General features: G+C 35.8%; 1 protein-coding gene across 1 annotated transcript in view; it reads right to left on the reverse strand.

Moving 5' to 3' along the window:
• The window catches only part of DNAJC1 (DnaJ (Hsp40) homolog, subfamily C, member 1), a 295,976-nt gene that overhangs the window by 92,740 nt on the left and 189,925 nt on the right, over positions 1–13,311 (reverse strand). The gene's annotated exons all lie outside the window — the stretch shown is intronic.

Raw genomic sequence — 13,311 nt, forward strand, 5'->3', positions numbered from 1 at the left:
TGTGTTGTTGTTGGCGGAGCTCTCTGCTATACATCCACCCGATCCACCATCTTGTTTGCTCTCCCACAACTTTACTTTTTAACACTTTAAAGAGTTCTTTTCTAGCAGATTTACCCAATGCAATAGCCACTGGATAGCTAAAACAAACAAACAAACAAAAAACCAAAACCAGAAAATACCAAGTATTGGTGAGTATAGGAAGAAACCCTGTATATTACTATTGGAAATGTAAAACTGGTTCCTCTGCTGTCTATAGAGTTTAATCTGGTTGCTGAAAAGTGAACCAGAATTATCCTAATTTGGTTGCTAAAAAGTGAAACAGCAATTCCATGTCTAGGTACACACCCAGAGAATTGAAAACAGGTGCTGAAGCAAATACATGAACACATATATTCGTAATAACACTATTCACAACAGCCAAAACGTGAAAACTGCACGAGTATCCGTTAACAGACGAACGGATAAACAAATTGTAATATAGCCATCTAATAGCATTTGATATAGGTGATCATTCTTTGTTTGAAAAAGTTTTACCTTTTTGCCCAGTACTCAATTTGCCTTAGTAATTTATCTTTCTTCATCTTCAATCCCCCTCAATGTTCTATGCTCTGTCCATATTGATTTCTACCACCTTGGACCAGAACATCATCCTCTATAAGCATCCTAGCGTATTTTCTAACACCCACTATTATCCTGCTCCAATCCACTCTCATAATGTTGCAACATTTTCACAATGCAACTTTAACAAGCCATTTTTTTGGGATAGTCCTGCAGGATAAGCAAGGATCGGCAGCTCAAACCCATCAGCCACTGTCGGAAACCCTATACAGGAACCATATGAGTAGGAACCGACTGGACCGCATATGACACCATAATTTCCTTCTGATTTAGGATAGGGTTTCCAAGGATGTAAACCTTTACAGGAGCAAAAAGCCTCATCCTTCTCCCACTGAGCGATTAGTGAGCTTGAACAGCTTATCTTGTGGTTAGCAGTCCAGCGCTTACCCTATGGGACCTCTCAGAGTATAATTATTTTTTCTTTTAAACTTTTATTGTGAATTGAGTGAAGATTTACAGAGCACATCATCAGTTTTATATTCAACAAATTATATACTTTGCTTAATTAGATGGTTACAATCCCCTCCCTCCCTCCACATACCAACAATTTAACAGCATTTATCTCTATTCACTTTAACTATTGCATTCCTCCCTGTGTCTCTCACAATCATCTTTCCTGTTAACTTCCCTCTTGTTGTATACTGCCTGGCCCGTCACCCATATTGACATGTGAATCAGGCTGTGAACCTTAAGGTCAGCAGTTTGAAACTACCAGCCATTACGCGGGAAAGATGAGGCTTTCTACTCCCGTCAAGATTTACAGCCTTGGAAACCCTGTACAGGGTTGCTATGAGTCGGAATTGACTCGATGGCACTTAACAACAAACCTTGGGCTCATGAATAATTTTCCCTGCCCCACTTCTCCTTCCCCACCCCTATAACCATTATAGACGGTTGCTTTTATCAATCTTTTTTTTTTTTTTTTTAAATTTTTACAACATTGGTCTCATACAATGTTTGTCATTTCATTCAGCAAAAGTGTCCTCTAGGTTCAACCATGTTGATGAGGTGTTTCAGAGATTCGCCATTATTCTTCAATGTTTTATAGTATTTCATTTTGTGTATGTATCAGACTTCAACCATTCTCTGTTGATGGATATTTAGGCTGTCTCCTTTTTGATATGTCTCTTGTAGACATATTGAAGGATCCTGTTCTTTCAGTTTTGTGATTAGTGCATTTAATCCATTTACATTCAGTGTAATTATCGATAGGTATGAATTGATTGCTATAATTTTTTCTGTTGTGTTTTTTGTGGTGCTGTTGGATTATTTGTTCCACATAATTTTATGCTGAATTCATTTTGTTTATGGGTTTTCTTGTCATTTTCATTTTCTGTTGTGTTTACTAAATCTTTCTGATTTTTCTTTTTTTTATGTTGATGTGCAGGAATCTTATTTTGAGGTTAGCCTGTAATTCATTAATTTTCTCCCTGCTTAAAACAGTTTGTTTTATATTGAAATCTACTTGATTTCCTTGCCATTTGGAAGTTTTGTATCTACACTATTCCCTTTTTTTGCTTTGTAGTTGACTTCATGATATACTGATACTGCTGGTTCCCTATTTTCAGTCTTGTAGGTTTACTTTACTTTAAATACAACTATATTTAGACTGAGTTCTGGATGGTGTTGTCATGTATGGTAATTTCAGGTTGTAGTATGCTGTTATTGGCTCTCAGTCCAAAGAATACTCTTTAGTATTTTTTATAAAGTTGGTCCGATAATGACAAATTCCTTTAATTTCTGTTTATCAGGAAATGTCTTAATTTCATCATTATATTTGAGGAACAGCTTTGCTGGGTATATGATTCTTGGTTGGCAATCTTTCTCTTTCAGAGTTTTGTATATGTCATTCCATTACTTTCTTGTCTGCATGGTTTCTGTTGAGAAATCAGAGTTTAGTCTTACTGGTTCGCCTTTGTAGGTAACTTTTCATTTTTCCCAAGCTGCTCTTAGGATTCTTTCCTTGCTTTGATTTTGTAGAGTTTGATTATGACATATCTTAGTGAGTTTCTTTTGGGATCTATCCTATTTGAGGTTCATTCAGCTTTTTGTATGCTTATCTTCTCGTCTTTCATGATGTTATGGACATTTCCTTCTAAGAACTCCTGGACAGTTTTCTCTGTGCTTGTCTCCTTCTGTTCTGGAATTCCAATCACCTGTAAATTGTTCTTTTTCATGGTATCCCGAATAACTCTTAGGCTTTTTTTGGATTTTTTCATTCTTTTTTCTGATTGTTCTTCTCGCATACTAGTATTGAGAGATTTCTCTTTAGGCTCACTAATTCAGGCTTTCATTGCTTCACATCTACTCCTTTGTCTATCCAATATATTATCCATTTCTGAGATTTCAGTATTAATCTTCTGGATTCCTAATAGCAGGTTTTTTATTGTTTCAAAATTCATATTTATTTTTCCTGTTTTTTAGTGTTTTCCTGAATTCTTCTGAAGTTTTTATTGTGTTCTCCTTGCTTTCCTTGATCCTTTAAAGATGCCTAATGATCATTCTTCTGAATGCTTTTACAATTAGTTCCATTACCTTTTTTTCCCTCAGAAACATTTGCTGGCTCTTTATCTTGATCATTTGTTTGGGCCATTCTCTACTGTTTCTTCATGTGAGTTAAAATTGTCTGTTGTCTCTGGGGCATTCTGGGGTTGTTGCATTTGCAAAAACAAATCATGCAATTGTTGGACTTGGAGGCAAGAAATATCTGGAGGGCTACTGCAATTCAAGGAACTCATGAGGTGGTTGTGGAAGAGATGTGAAAGCAGAGATCCTGGCCCTAGATGGAATTCCTATTGGTCTCAGTGTTATCTATGCTCAGGGCACTCAATCTGGAAGGAGTTCATAGGGGCCCTTGAAGGAGTTGGTTTCAGTGTCTATTAGGAACACAGGGAATCTGGAGGCAGGGTGAATGGTTAAATGCTGGTCTGGTGACTCTGCACATTTTGTATGTCTGGAACTAACCACACCTGAATCCAGGCACCAAAATGGCACAGCAAAGCTGTGAAACAGGCACCCACCTCATACTTGCATGGCTCCCAATTATGCAGCTCTGAACTACTGAGGAGCAGGTTCTGTGCTGGGGGTGGATGAGGGTGGGTGCAAGCCAAACTTCTGGTCACTAGGGGAACGTGGGGAAAAAGAAGAAAGTGCACCTTTTCTGTTGCCCATGTGAATCTGTTCTGCCAGATCTCCCTCCATTGCCAGTGCTACTCACAAGATGGTCTAGTTGTGACAGGTCAACCATTTACCTGCCAATCTCCCTCTCTGGCTGTCCCTGCTCGGCCTCTCCTCCTAGCAACCACCCCATCCACTTCTCTAATCTTTCTTCTGAAGTTCAGAGTGGTGGGATTTTCACCTGTATCTGTTTTTGTCCTGGTGTGGCACTGTGGGTTAATGTGCTGGACTGAAAAGTCAGTTTGAACTTCAATATCGGCAGTTCAAGCGCACCAGCACTTAACAACAACAATGTCTTTGTTGTACAGGGTCCATGTAATGTGTCTGCCTAGTCTATCATCTTGCTGGAAGTCTCAAAGTATAATTCTTGCTTGGCTCATCTTACATCATAAATACCCCTTGCTATTTGTGCTCTAGCCATATGGACTCTTATCTAATTGTTCAACCTCACCAATATTTTGTACACGCTATTTCCTTTTACCAAGAATACTATTGACATTATCTCTAGTTTTTGTCTAGTTGCTTTCCATTCATCCTTATGCCTGAAATGTTGCTTTCTAGTGGAAGTCTCTCAGATTAAGTAGGGTATTTCTACTGTATACATTTCTAGCACCCAACACTTTTCCTTCACAGTCCATATCACAATTTTATCTTACTCATAAGAGTTGATCAAAGGACTATTCATTTAGTCTCTTATTTCCTCAAAATAACTGTAATTTCCATTAGAAATGAAAGATTTGGTTTTAATTTGTCATTGCATACCCTTACTGAACATAATTGCATGCTTTTACCAAGCACCTTATAGGTGATCAATAAATATTTATTGAACTAATGAAGTACCCAATATTTTTTTAGGTAGTAGAGTAAAACACAGGAATGCAGAAATGAAAGACACAGTTCTCTCTCCTCATAAACAAATACAAAATTAGAATACAATATACTTACAGAGTAGACGGAGGATAGTGTAGTGGTTTTAGAATCAGACAGACCATTTGAGTCTAGGCTCAATCATTTATTAATTAGCTATTAAGGTAAACATGGATTTATTTCTGTATTCTTTCTGTAAGTCTTTCCTTTCCACTCTTTAGTCTTAAGTCTATTGCTCCTAGAGTCATCCTTATGAAACAGAAAACAACATGCCAATACCCAACTTTTTCCAGCTCAAAAACTAACCACTGCATAAAAAATAAAATCTAAGCTCTTAATCTGGCATTCAGAGCTCACAAATCTGGCATTCAAAATTTCAACATTTTGTTTCCTACCTCTTTCCAGTCTTATATAATATTCTCACCATATTCTAGAATCTAGACACAGTGGTTTAACATTTTATTTTGAACATGCTTTGAAATGCCTGGTCCTTATCATTTTCCTCAGTCTTTCTTCCAAGAATTCACTCTCTCGTCTTTGAATACCTTCAGGTCATGAGAAAATGATTTTTCATGGCATATTAATTAAAAATATTTTGTATATCATTTGCCTTAATGTATAGATAAACAACAGGAAAGAAAAAACTGATCACATTCATATGAGTGGTCTGATAATAAACTGGCATTAGGAAGTATACTACGGTTTTCTGAATATTGTATTTAGGTAAGGGAAGTAGTTATTTCCTAAGTAAAGATTATATTGTTATGTTAAAATATCTCTTCTTAAAAGACAGTCATTATAGAAAATGTTTTATTAGAACAGCAAGTTTAATCAAGTCCAGTATCAAAGTAATTTAGAGCTATACATATTATCCTTGTGAATATGGTTAAATAGTTCCAAGAAGTTTAAAATAATGGAAATAAGATTGTCTTTTGAAAGATAAACCACAAAGGACAAGAAAGAATTATTACTGAATGACTGAGTGATATAAATTGGTAAGGTTAGTTAAATTCAACAACTCATTTTACTCTTTAGATAAATATTACAATGGATACAAAATAAAAAGAGGCATGAACTCAACCATCATGTTGTCTACAGTCAAGCAGAGAAGACTAGAAAATTACAACACAAGAATTATAACTCAGTTTCTTTCTTAACAATTAAGATGAATAGATGAAGAGTGTGTTAAATTGTTGTTGCTAAGTGCCATCGAGTCGGTTCTGACTCACAGCAACCCAGTATAGGGTTTCCATGGAATGGCTAGTGAGTTTGAAATGCCAACCTTGCAGTTCAAACTGAACTTGTGGTCCAAGTGTTTATCCTACTGAACCACACCAGGGTAATCAATATAAAATACAAAAACAAAACCCTACACTACAGAATACAGGGAAAATACCTTATATTATAAATGAAAGATCAGATGCAAACATGGATCTTAGTTGTTGTTTTTTTAATGCAGTTATAAATTTTAAATACATTTTAAATATTATTAAAATTTGACTTCTGGAAAGTATTTAATATACTATGATTGGCTTATTACTATGATATTTTCCCTGAGGGAGAAGCTAATTTATTTAAGTATCTGCTTTATATAACATCATAATCCACCTAAGCCAGAAGTGGTTCATTTAGCGATACAGGAAAACAACCCACAGGATATAGTATTAAGCTCATCAGTAATATGATGTCTGACTAGAACAAGCAGCATATGAGTTGTTATGAAGTACAAAGCATTCTCAAATTTCAAAGCAACATAGATTCAAGGCAGAAGAGAGCAGGTGGTATGGTAGTAGACATTAATTGTAAGATATTCAGGCTTAATAAAAGATCCACTTTACAGATTTAATTATCAATTTTATCTGGGCATTCTTTAAAGTGATTTTTAGCAGTTTCCATTGTAGAAAGTTTCTAAAGAGAAAATAAATTTATCATTATAAAGCTGAAATCAAACAATCATTGCAAGGCTGTTAGTGTGAGGGACAGTCTTTGAATGACACTATAACACTAAAGATAAGGTTAGCAGGGATAAGCAGAATAAACCATGCTGATAAATAACCATCCTAAGCATAAATCTATTAATTATTTTAGAAAATTATCTCATTAAAATGAAACAAATATTTATGTTCGCCACTTTTACATATATATATATTTCATTTAATTCTCATATATGCTTTGTTAAAATCTAATTTTTTTGAATATATGTATGAATATTATGTGTACACACTGGCATACAAATCTCAAATCTTTGTACCTATTATAACATACACAAGGGCACATTTTCTTATTCTGTGTTTTTACTTTATCTTAGTCTATAAAGCTCTAAAGCCATTCTTCCTTTTCCTGCTCTGAGAAGTCACTGAGAATCTAATATAGCAGGATATGAAAAACTGCTATATTGTTTACTTTTTACTGCGTAAAAGAAAGTTTGCTCTACTTTGAAGCTACCCAATGCCTATTGAAACCTTTAGGCTACACTTGTGTACAAAGAAATTAAGGTGGGGGGAAAATCTGAATACAAATGAAAGAGTTCAAGGTAAAAGCAAGCTAATTTTGAGGGTGACAAGTTTCTAAAACTGCAACAAAGAGACAGGTTTGGGGATTTTTTTGTTGTGTGCAGCACTCTGAAGGTAGTAGGACTTCAGAGAGAAGTGTATGCACATCTGTACATGAAGAGAAGCTTAATTGTGGTGAAGAAGGTCTTATGGTTGGCTTGACGAGTTGCCAGTGGGTCTCTTTTCAGATCAGAGACTATAGATACCACACTGGCCTGAATAGGAGGACAAGCAAATGAGACAACTTCAGAAAGAATTAGAGGGCATCCTCTGATTACCAGCGAAGACAAACCTCAGTCTGAGTGATGTCTTTTTGGAATGGCCATTGGAAAAGATACTATTTCCCAAAAAAAGTGACTGACAGTGAACTTCTCATAGACTTGTGGTGGTTAAAGACTTGCAGTATTACTATGAGTTTGGAAAAAAACCTGAGATTTGGTATTTTTTGAAGTGTTATCAAACAACTTATACTTCTAAGAGAATCTTGCAAAATAGAAATATTTAGATAATATTTATAGAAGATAATTTTAATGGTCTTAAAAATAGAATTTTATAAAGCAAAAATACCAAAAACATAAAAAGTAAGCAAGTACCTCAATTTTTTTTAGCTCTCAAATCATTGGTCCTTTTCTCTCATATGGAACAAAGACAGCCCTGAAGTATATTTTTAACAGTTGCATATAATAATTTATTCACTAAGGCATCTGCTATTCATTCAATAAGAAGTAAAGAGACAACATTTAGAAAGTTATCCATTTCTTCTGAAGCTTTACTTATGTAATAAACATTTTTAACATACAAGGCCCACTAATCAAACTAAATAGTTTTCTAGTTGTTGTTTTAAGCCCTGTGAAGTTGGTTTTGACTTACAGTGACTCTATGTGGGGTTTTTGACTTACAGTGACTCTGTAGGGGGTTTGAACCTTCTACCTTGCAGTTACCAGCCCAGAGCTTATCTTACAGCACTGGGTCTTCTTATCTTATACACCAGGATTTACCCTTATGGAACTGGCAAATATTCTACATCTATTATTGCTAAAAGGAAATTATTTTGAAAAATAAAGTATTTTAGAAAATTTAGGTCAAACAAATTTTGACCTAATGAATGATCAGAATATTCAGTGGCAAACTAATATTATCAAAGATGAATGCAAATAGTTGACTGCTAGTATAATAGTTTGAGACCTCTCACTGAAGACTAGCTGTTAACAAACTTGTTGTTGTTAGGTACCGTGGAGTCGGTTCCAACTTATAGCAACCCTGCACAGGGTTTCCGAGGCTGTTAAACTTTACAGGAGCAGAACGCCTCATCTTTCTCCCGCAGAGCAGCTGGTAGTTTCGAACTGCTGACCTTGTGATTCACATACCGATTCGTAACCACTATGCTACCATAGCTAATTACATTAAAAGAAAACCTTGCTCTTAACAAGAAAACAAATCAATCTAGGAAGTCTTAGGTAGCTAAAACTCTAGAAACAAAACAATCTCACCAATACAACGACGCACTTATGTCGACTTTCTTTTTGTTCTGCTTTTAAAACATGGGAGAGACAACCATTTTGATAAGTTTAAGTCATCTTGTTAGGCAAGTCACAGGAAGATAAGAGATTAATAATTCCAGAGTAATATAATAATACAGACAGAAACAAATTGATAAAAAGAAGCAGGAAACAGGCTTGTTATTTATATCCTCTAAATATGTCCTAAATACCAGCAGAAAAATCTACATAACTATTTACAGTGATTCTTGGAAGCAGTACAGCCACTGAGGGATGGTAGAAATAGTATCACAGGGAGAACTGCATATATTTTCCTCAAGGTAGAGATTATCTAAAAAGTTTTAATACAGACAAACAATCCAAATTTTACCCAGGAGCAGTTCAGATGGACTGTGGGCCAGCTGCAATTAATTGTTAACATATCACTAAAAATTAAATCCCATAAACTTCCAATTATTTGTTGTTGTTGTTAAGTGCCGTCGAGTCGATTCTGACCCACAGTGACGCTGTACAGGGTTTCCATGGAGCAGCTGATGAGCTTGAACCACCAACCTTGCAGTTCAAATGACTCTGCAGTCTGATGTATTAGCCCACAGCCCACATCAGGACTCCGTTGTTGATGTTTTGCTGTTGTTGTTGTTAAGTGCCGTCGAATCGATTCCGACCCATAGCGACCCTGTACAGGGTTTCCGAGGCTGTAAATCTTTACGGGAGCAGAACGCCTCCTCTGTCTCCCGCGGAACAGCTGGTAGTTTCGAACTGCTGACCTTGCGGTTCACAGCCCAATTCGTAACCACTACGCTACCAGAGCTCAATTCAGTTCCAACTCACAGTGTATGCATAACAGAATGAAACACTACCCGGTATTGTACCATCCTCACAATTGTTGTTTCACTAAGCTGACTGTTGTGCCAATCTATCTCGTTGGGGTCTTCCTCTTTTTCAATGACCTTCCACTTTACCAAGCATGATGTCCTCCTTCTCCAAGGACTGACCCTTCCTGATAAGATGCATGAAGCACGAGAAACCAAGTCTCATCATCCTGGCTTCTAAGAAGAATTCTGGCTGTATTTCTTCCAATACAGATGTTTGTTTTTCTAACAGTCCATGGTACTTTTATTATTCTTCTCCAACACTGTAACTCAAATGCATTAATTCCTTTTTCATTGTCCCACTTTCACATGGTATCGAAAATAGCATGACTTTGGTCATATGCACCTTAGTCCTCAACCTGACATTTTCATACTTGAACACTTTAAAGAGGTCTTGCACAGCATGTTTGCTTAATGGAATATGTATGTTACTTGACTTCTTGACTGCTGCTTTCATGAGTGTTGAAAAGTGGATTCAAGCAAACTTAAGTCTTTGACAACTTCGCTCTTTTCTCCATTTGTCATCATATTATTTATTGGTCCAATTGTGAGGATTTTTATTTTCTTTATGCAATCCATACTGCAGTCTGATCTTCATCAGTATTTTAAAATCTTCACATTCAACAAAAATTTTACCCATAGAATATTTTAGTATTGCAAATCAAAGCTTGAATTTTTTTCTTTTCTTCAGTTCTTTCATCTTGAGAAACGCTGAGTAGTTCTTCCCTTTGGTTTTTTAACTCCAGGTCTGCACATTTCATTATACTACTTGACTTTGTCTTCTGGAGCTACCCATTGAAATTTTCTGTTCAGTTCTTTTATTTCCTCATTTCTTTCATTTGCTTTAGCATCTCTAGACTAGACAGCAAGTTTCAGAGTCTCTTCTGACTTCCATTTTGGTCTTTTCTTTCTTTCTTTTTTAGTGACCTTTTGCTTTCTTCTTATATGATGTTCTTGATGTTATTCCACAACTCTTTTGGCCTTCAGTCACTAGTGGCTAATACATCAAATCTGTTCTTGAGATGGACTCTAAATTCAGGTGGGATATGTTTAAGCTCATATTTTAGCTGTCATGGACTTGTTTTAATTTTTTTCAGGGTTCAGCTTAATTTGCATGTGAGAAATTGATCTTTTCCACAGTCTGCACTGGCCTTCTTTTAGCTGATGATATTGAGCTTTTCCATCATCTCTTCCCACAGATATAGTCAACTTAATTTCTGTGCATTTCATCTGGTGAGGTCCATGTATACAGTCGTCTTTCATATTGTTGTAAAACAGTAACTGCATAATTCTATAATTCATCATTTCTATCACCAAGGCCATATTTTCCAACTACTGATGCATCTTTTTTGTTTTCAATCACCAGTAATTACCACTACATTTTGATTGTAAATTTGATCAATGTTGCAATGAAGTTGGTTATTGTTATTAAGTGCCACTGAGTCAATTCTGACTCATTAACGACCCTGTATAGGGTTTTCAAGGAGCAACTGGTGGGTTTGACCTGCTGACCTTGTGGTTCACAGACCCGCTGATCTTGTGGTTCACAGTCCAATGCTGATCCTACAGCGCCACACCAGGAGTCCAAAGAACTTGGTATAATTCAATTTAATCATCACTGGCTTTAGTGGTTGGTGTATACATTTAAATAATAGTGTTATTAACTGGTTTTCCTTGTAGGCATATAGATACTCTCCTACCTACAATTAACTCTATGAAAAACTGAAAAACATTTAATAAATCACTTCATAACTATTTTACTCTTTATTATCTACTCTCTTGAGAGGATATTTACATCTATTGTAACTGCATGGTTGAAATATTATGTAGTGGTGAGCTATTATTATGCATTTCTTCTCAACTCCAAGTACAGGTTGGTAATTTGAAATTAGCCATGGTGGGAGTAATTACACCACTGAAACTACTATTAAATATGAAGCAGCATATCACTGTCAGAGGATGTTCTAAAATTTTGACAAAGAAGACTAGTTTGAAATGGTTAACACTGTAAGAAACTACTCCTGAAAAATCATTGATGACATTTAGGAAATACTATTTTATAACATATTAAATTACCAGAAAAATTAAGAAATACTTCATAATTTAAGTAAATGATCATTCTTATTTAATAAAGAAGTATATACTATCCATCTTTAACTGGTTGGTATACTAACACAAGGTCAGTGGTTCAAAGCTACCCACCACTCCTTGAAAATTCTATGCAGGGTTTCTGTAAGTTGGAACCAACTAGATGGCACTTAACAACTTTATGACTTTCAGTTTAATTTTTATTTGTGGCCATTCAAATTAAAAATCAAGGGGATTTGGCAGAAGAGTAGCATAAAAAGCCACTAAGAATCACTGGTGAATACTCTTCAGGAGCATGCTCATAGCTGTATATACCACTATCAACATTTTAAAACAGGAAGAGGAGGCCAGTTGCTTTTTTTCTGATGACAACATATTCTTTTTCTTTTACAACAATCTTCTCTCTTCTGCATTTACACACCTCTCATCCCCAAGTCCTATTTCCTCACAATCATATGAGATTTCCTGTTTGTCTTTGTTATTGCTGCATTTTGATGACTTACTTTTATTTACTTAACAAAACTGTTTTTGGTTTTTTTTTCACCCTATATTTTGTGTATAGAAATTAGTATGAAACTAAGGAAGGTAGACTTGTTGCTTTAAACTTTAGGGTTTTTTATAAGGCGCCTTGCTTCATAGGCTGAGGAAGAGGTTGAATGGTATTCTAGCTTCCTTTATTTCAGCAATAACTCAAAAAGTTCAGCTTTTTGTATCTTTTATATATTGAAGTTCTATGTAAACTGTCATTTTAAAAGAAAAGGAAAACCAGTGTGTTAGAGAATATAGGAATGTGGTATCTGTACCATTAGTATGTATAAAAAAGTGTGTGTTGAGAGAAAAAGTTTCAGGTAGACTAGGTCTGGTGAGTTGTTGTTAAGGGCTACTGAGTCAGTTCTGACTCGCAGCGACCCTGTACAGGGTTTCCAAGGAGTGGACCTTATGGTCCAGTGCTTTATACCACGTGCCACATATACTGAGGATTAAAACAGTGCATTTCTTATATAATCATACATGTTGTATATTTGAAATATGAAACATATATATATATATTATCTGGAGTTCTGGTGTGGCACTGTGGGTTAATGAGCCAGACAGGAAAGCCATTTGAACTGCAAGATCAGTGGTTCAAGCTCACCAGCTGCTCCCCGGAAACCCTATACAGGGTCGCTATGGGTAGGAACTGAATCGACGGCACTTAACAACAACATATTATTATCTATGTATCTAATCAGTTAAAAGTGGGAGCAAAAATCAGGCTTTCTGCTCCCGTAAAGATTTCCAGTCTCAGAAACTCTACACAAGGTAGCTATGAGTTATTACATCTCCAACAATTAGTTAAAATTCTTGGTATTTAAGATTTTTAAACTAAAATTTAAAATTATAGCATACATAGATCATCTAAGTTTTAAAGGAAACAAGACAACAATTCTTAAGTTTTAAATCTTCACACACTTATATTATGCTGTTTTGTTGTTGTTGTTGTCAGGTGCCATCGAGTCGGAACCGACTCATAGCGACCCCATGCACAGCAAAACAAAACAATGTCTGATCCTGGGCCAACCCCACCACCGCTGCCACACTTGACGCCATCAATGATGCCACCTGCCTGATCCATCTCGTTGGGGGTCTTCCTCTTTT

Source organism: Chrysochloris asiatica, unplaced genomic scaffold, assembly GCF_000296735.1.
Source record: "Chrysochloris asiatica unplaced genomic scaffold, ChrAsi1.0 scaffold00137, whole genome shotgun sequence".
NCBI classification, from domain to species: domain Eukaryota; kingdom Metazoa; phylum Chordata; class Mammalia; order Afrosoricida; family Chrysochloridae; genus Chrysochloris; species Chrysochloris asiatica.